Source organism: Dipodomys merriami, unplaced genomic scaffold, assembly GCF_024711535.1.
Source record: "Dipodomys merriami isolate MVZ:Mamm:240054 unplaced genomic scaffold, mDipMer1.0.p SCAF_2, whole genome shotgun sequence".
NCBI lineage: Eukaryota > Metazoa > Chordata > Mammalia > Rodentia > Heteromyidae > Dipodomys > Dipodomys merriami.
In genome coordinates this window covers 115,095,805-115,101,910 of record NW_027203381.1, presented here as the reverse complement: position 1 = coordinate 115,101,910, position 6,106 = coordinate 115,095,805, and the positions used below count along the sequence as shown (strand labels likewise).

General features: G+C 42.2%; 1 long non-coding RNA gene across 1 annotated transcript; it reads left to right on the top strand.

Moving 5' to 3' along the window:
• Positions 1-1,845: 1,845 nt before the first annotated feature.
• On the top strand, positions 1,846-5,552 carry LOC138832508 (uncharacterized). Its single transcript, XR_011373577.1, has 3 exons — positions 1,846-2,066; positions 4,568-4,617; positions 5,389-5,552. It is a non-coding gene; the product is annotated as an uncharacterized lncRNA (long non-coding RNA).
• The last annotated feature ends 554 nt before the right edge of the window (positions 5,553-6,106 follow it).

Genomic DNA, 6,106 nt, shown 5'->3' with positions numbered 1-6,106 from the left:
TATTTTGGCTTCTTTTCTTCCTTGTGGATGATGATCCAATGTTAATGAGAAACGAGTCACTTGTTGTTGGGGTACAAATAGAGAGATAAATGACATCAGTAATTAAGTCACAGGCCCTCTTGGGTATAATGAAGCCATTTGTCAGGCAATATTATTCAATTAATTTATTCCATTAGGGTTCCTGCACTTCCCCAACTCAGCCATTCTATCCGAGAGCTCTAAAAATTTGTATGATATAAAAATAGAAAATGAACCAATGCGTTGTGAAAACAAAAAGGAAACCGAGGAAACCATGCCCAGGAAATGAAGCTGGAAGGCTTTGCGTTTTGAATGTGTGAAATGCCCACAGCCAGTCACACACCTCTTCTGCTATGGTCTGAAATCATCCCTTAAAGGCTCACGTGTTAAAGGCTGGGTTGCCAAACTAGGATACTGTTGGGAGGTGGTGGGACCTTTAAGGGGTGGCCTTGTGGAAGGAAGTTAGGTCATTGTGCTCTAGAAGGGGATATTAGAACCAATGCCTCTCCTCTCTTGCTTTGTTTCCCAGACGTCAGCAACAGGCCTCCTTTACCATACACTCTGGCCCGATGCACTGTGCCATTACATTCCCAAAGCAACAAGGCCAAATGGGACCATGGACTGACATCTTTGAAACAATTAGTCAAAAATCAGTGTTTTGGGGGGGAGAGGAGAGGGGGGCACAGGGATGGGAAGGGGAAACAAAGGAGGAGGCAACAATGCTTGATAAGAAATGCACTCATTACCCTGCCCATGTAATTGTAACCCCTCTGTATGGTATTTTCACAATAAAAAAAAATCAATCTTTTTTCCTACTAAGTTGATTACCTCAGATATTTTGTTACAGCAATGGAAAGCTGATCCATACACGCTTCCATTCATGGCTTGAATAAATGCTCTGAGTATTTTAAAAGGATTGTTCCAACTCATCTTATTATGCTATCTCGGTGGTCAGTGGTGAGGCCACTAGTTGGATGCCCCCTCTGTGGCCAGGGAAAAGACAAAGGCTCCGGTGGTGCAGAGGAACTATGTAAGGGTCATCATGGATAAACATAATGGGAGAGAAGGTATCCAGAAGAACAGCAGCCCTGCCCTGCTCAGTGTGGGTCTTTTGCCAGTGTCAGAGGACAAGCCTGACCCCATCCATGCCCTTGTGCCTGTCAACACTCAAAACTCATTCACGCTGCTCCACCAGTGCCCATATTACAAATAGACACACCCATATTCCTTTTACTTCCTTTACTCTTTCTGTTCCTCCTTTCAACTCGTCAACTTGTCTTTGCCCCACTTCCACTGGGAAATAAGGAAAGTCATAGTTGAGAATTTCATTTAAGAGTCATCTACCTGTATCCCATTGCAACAATGAGATGTACAAGATGTTATGTCGAAAACGAACGTTACAACTTTGGTACAGAGATGGGGAGGGAAGGGAGATGGGAAGGGATGGGAAGGGGAAATAAAGGAGGAGGCAACAATGCTTGATAAGAAATGTACTCATTACTTTGCTCGTGTAATTGTAACCCCTCTGTACAGTATTTTCACAATAAAAAATAAAACCATTGAGTGATTTAAAAAAAGTCATCTACCTAAAAAAATCAGAATCACAGCATTATAAAGAAAAAGACCACCAACTCCTGAGAATCTCAACATATCCACATATTCCTCTTCAGTCCCCTCAAAATCAGTCTTTCCTTTGACCACCATCATTGGCACAAATAACATAGACACTGTTTCATTTATAGTTTTATTCTGCTTTGAATGGTTACTAATACTCCAGGAGCATTGTGACCTGCTCTTTTCTATTATGACACAGCAGTATTTCAGCTAAATACAGAAGTTAATATGTCCTTGTATGCTGGCGTGGGAACCAGTCTACTATTCCTAGTACATTCCAAACAACTGACTTCCAAAGTCCACAACATGGTCTGTTTATAAGTTAGTGGCTTCCTACACTGTTCCAACTTCTCACTTTCTTACCTTCCAGATAGTCAAGTGATCTTTGTTTCCTGGATCCATTAGCAGTGAAGACTCTAAGCCTGTAAGCCAAGGTGAGAAAGAGCTGAGGCAGGGTTCTTAAACTTGTAGTAACTCCAGAATGCCTAGGAAGGCCTATTATCAAAGCAGAGTTCTAAAGATCTGAGGTGGAACCCCAAATTAGCATTTCAAAGTTGCCTTCAAATGGAAAAGTTGACTTTAGGAAAAGATGGTCTCACCCAGGAGAGAAACATTGGTCTTGATCACACAGTATGGGATTGAGGAGATGATGGGATTTCTGGAACCCTTCAAGTGTCGAGCTACAGTCCCTGGCTGATCTAAAGCTCACCATCCCTGGGAGGATTGTGTCAGAAGCAAAGCTGCACTTCCTGGATGGTCTCCATCTTTACCTGCAGGCAGAGACCAGGTTCTACGCAGAGAGTCATTGTTTCTTTGGAGTAGCTCAGCATCGCTTGCAGTTTATCATTAGAAATACTGCAGATGACTCACAGGATTTGAAGATCTTGAATGGAAAATGGTTTTCACTGGTTTTGTTTTCTGCTTCTCATAGATGTCTCACACATCCAAAGTGTGAATCTTCTGCTGATTTTATAGAAGACTTGGGTACTCACCAACTAGTAAGAGCTTGACAGGCACTTGACAATTCTAAATGTTGCGTTCCCCTGTGGTTATCTGGTCCAGTATTTTCCGAATTTCTCTTTGAATTTCATCACAGAGAACTCAATCCAATCCAAAGCCAGCCTTCTTTCTTTCTTTCTTTCCCTTCCTTCCTTTTCTCTTTCTCTTTCCCTCCCTCCCCCTTCTTCCTTCCCTTCTTCCCTTCCTTCCTTCTTCCCTTCCTTCCTTCCTTTCTTCTTTACTTCCTTCCCTCCTATTTTCCTACCTTCCTTCATTCCTCTGTTCCTTCCTTCCTTCTTTCCTTCCTTCCTTTGCAATACTAGTGTTTAAATTCAAGGCCTTGCAATTGCTAGACAAGAGCTCAAACACTCTGACAATGTGTTTTGCATGGGTTATTTTTTGAGAGGGAGTTCCCCTCTATGTCCAGGAGAGCCTCCTCCTATTTGTGTCTCTCCACATAGCTGCAATGATAGGCATATGCCACTGTCCCCAACCATTGGTGGAAATGGAGTCCTATGGACTCCTTGCTTCAAACAACAATCTCAACCTCCCAAATAGTGGTTTGACCTACTGTGCTCGGCCTCACCCTCATGTCTAGTGTATCACGTAAGGTCTTCATTGGGTTCACCTTTGGAAGTCATCAAGGATATTTTTTTCCAGCAGTCATGAGCCAGAAGCTAGAGAAAATAAAGCAAAAGTAGGTAGGGAAGGTGGGAAAGGGATTTACCTCATCTTCTGTCGAAACTTTCTAAAGCCCCTCTGAATTTTCAGCCTAGAGAAAGGTAAAGAAAAGCATTCTCCTTAAACTCTCATTTCTTTATTGGCCAAGACTGTCTGTCCTTACAGACGTTTGCTCATTCCTTCTCAATTCCAGGTTGCACATCCTTGAATGCAAGGATATTGCCCTGGAACAGGGATAAAGGGAGATGCACAGGTCATGAGCCAACATAAAATGCCATCCATGTCACTTCCACAAAGCTGGCTCCCCAGTGATAGCTGGCTGCTAGAATTAGTCGGCAGGTAAAGGTACAGTGTTATGTATTACGGGAAGAAGAAACTTGGAGTAAACACTATTATAATTATTGATTTATATAACAAATTTCATGCTAGCTTTAATCTTTAAGAGCCAACATAATTTAATAACTTAATCAGAGCCAGGCATTGTGGGGTCATACCTGAAATCCTAGCTCCTCAGGAGGCTGAAATCTGAAGATCTCAGTTTGAAGTCAACCCAGGCAAGAAAGTCCATGAAACTCTGATCCCAATAAACTACACCACAAAAATTCAGAAGTTGATCTGTGGCCCAAGGGGTAGAGTGCTAGCCTTGAGCAAAAGAAGCTTAGGGATAGTGTGCAGACCCCAAGTTCAAGCCCTAAGACCAGAGTGTGCATACACACACACACACACACACACACACACACACACACACACACACACACACACACACACACACACACACACACACACACACACACACACACACACACACACACACACACACACACACACCCTAATCAGTTATGAGGAATAACATCAAGTTTTAAGAGTGTGTTTAAACTCCATAAATGCTACAGTGTGCCCACATGTTCACTTTCTAGAAAATTCTATCTTTTTTTATATCCACAGATCTAGGAAAGAGTGACCATATAAAAAATTTCAAATAACCATTTCAAGGCCACCAGGGGCAAAGCAGAATTTTCTTCTAGCTCTTTGGTATTCTGATTAAAATATCAGTTAAAATGACTAGGATCTGGGATATCAGAAATTGCTCTCATTCCCTTATGCCTGAAATTCTGATATTCTGTACTTCACATATAAACTAACTGCTATTTGTACTCACTTTGGTAGAACTATTTGTTCTCTCTAAATGAAAAACAAAATTAGACATAATAGTCACTATGTTTTCTTTCTGTAACACTGAGCTCCTCATGTCCAGGAATATCTCTCCTGAAGGACACACTGTGGAGACTGAAAGGAAAGCATCAGGTAAGCATCTGTGTCGCTAATCATCTAGTCTCTAAATGACACCCAGGGTAGTAGGAACTAAGGAGCATTCAGCTAAGAATAAAGGTCACTTAAAACTCTACAATTGTGGGCTGGGTTGGTAGCTCAGTGGCAGAGTGCTTGCCTTGCATGCATGAGGCCCTGGGTTCCATTCCTCAGCACCACATAAGCAGAAAAAGGCAGAAGTGGTGCTGTGGCTCAAGTGATAGAGCACTAGGCTTGAGCTGAAGAGCTGAGGGACAGTGCCTGGGCCCAGAGTTCAAGCCCCACAACTGACAAGACAAAACAAAACAAAAACTCCACAACTAATAGTTAAAATCTTTGGGGCTCAGCTCACAGATACATAGCTTGAAGCTAAGTTCCAGCATGCTTAGTGGGGCCCCCTTCACTGTTGCTCATGCTTACAAGGTACCCACTCAGATCTCCTGGAGAAAAGTATTCTGTTGCTTTATCATGGAAAATTCCAAAAGCATGCAGAAGCACAGAAGCCAGAAGAATGAGCCCTCAAATAATATATCAGTCATTCAAACAACTCTCATGGTCAATCCTAAATACATTTTTAAAATTTTTAAAGTTCTTTTTAAAATAATTTAGATAGCTTTTTTAATCTCCTAAAGACAGGAAACCCGGGAAAATTTTCATGACCCCCTGAGGGTTTGTGACCCACTGGTTCTTTGGTTCACTGACCTTGTTCAATCCTTCCTTTATACAAGGGAATGCTATCTTCTTCCATTCTCTCTGGCCATTTCTCAGGCTTGCAGCAAATTAAGAGGACTCTATGATTTCAGCAATGGTGACATATAATCCCAGTGTTAAACAATGGAATTTTCCAACGCAAGAAGCAGCAGAAAGCACAGAGGAGACATTGCCAGGAGCCGAAACTCCCAGCACAGTACCTCCAACTATGCAACAAAGAAACCCAGGATTTGTATAAAAAGTAAAGAATCTGACAATTGAGTGATTGTTCTCTCTCTACAAGTAATCCTACTAGTTCTAAGTCCTTGGTGGCCTGTACTGGCAGCAAGCGGACATCACTAGGTCTTTCTATGGTGATTTATAAGCTCAGAAGCAAAGGGGGAAGACCATGTTGTTTTCTAAGGAATCAAGGTCCAACAGCATAACTGTTGTCACCAGACCACTACTGTATGAATAAGAGAGAGGTGAGCGGGCCAGACACTCACCTTGGCTCATTTGTTCAAATCGAACCCAGAGCCAGCAAGAGGGATCAGCTTTCTGGCTTTTTGTCCAAACTACTTGCCTACTACTCTAGAAAAACAACAGATGCCTGCCAAGAATTTTCAGTCCCCTAAATCTCAAAATAATGACTAGCCTACCCAATGTTTCCATCCAAGGAACTGTTGGTTCTTGCACCAAAAATCCCTTTGGGGTAAGAGTATGGAGTCCAAGAAAGCCATGTGGTTATTTCTGCCACTTACTGGCCCTGTCAGTCTTTGGAAATAAAGGGAAATCT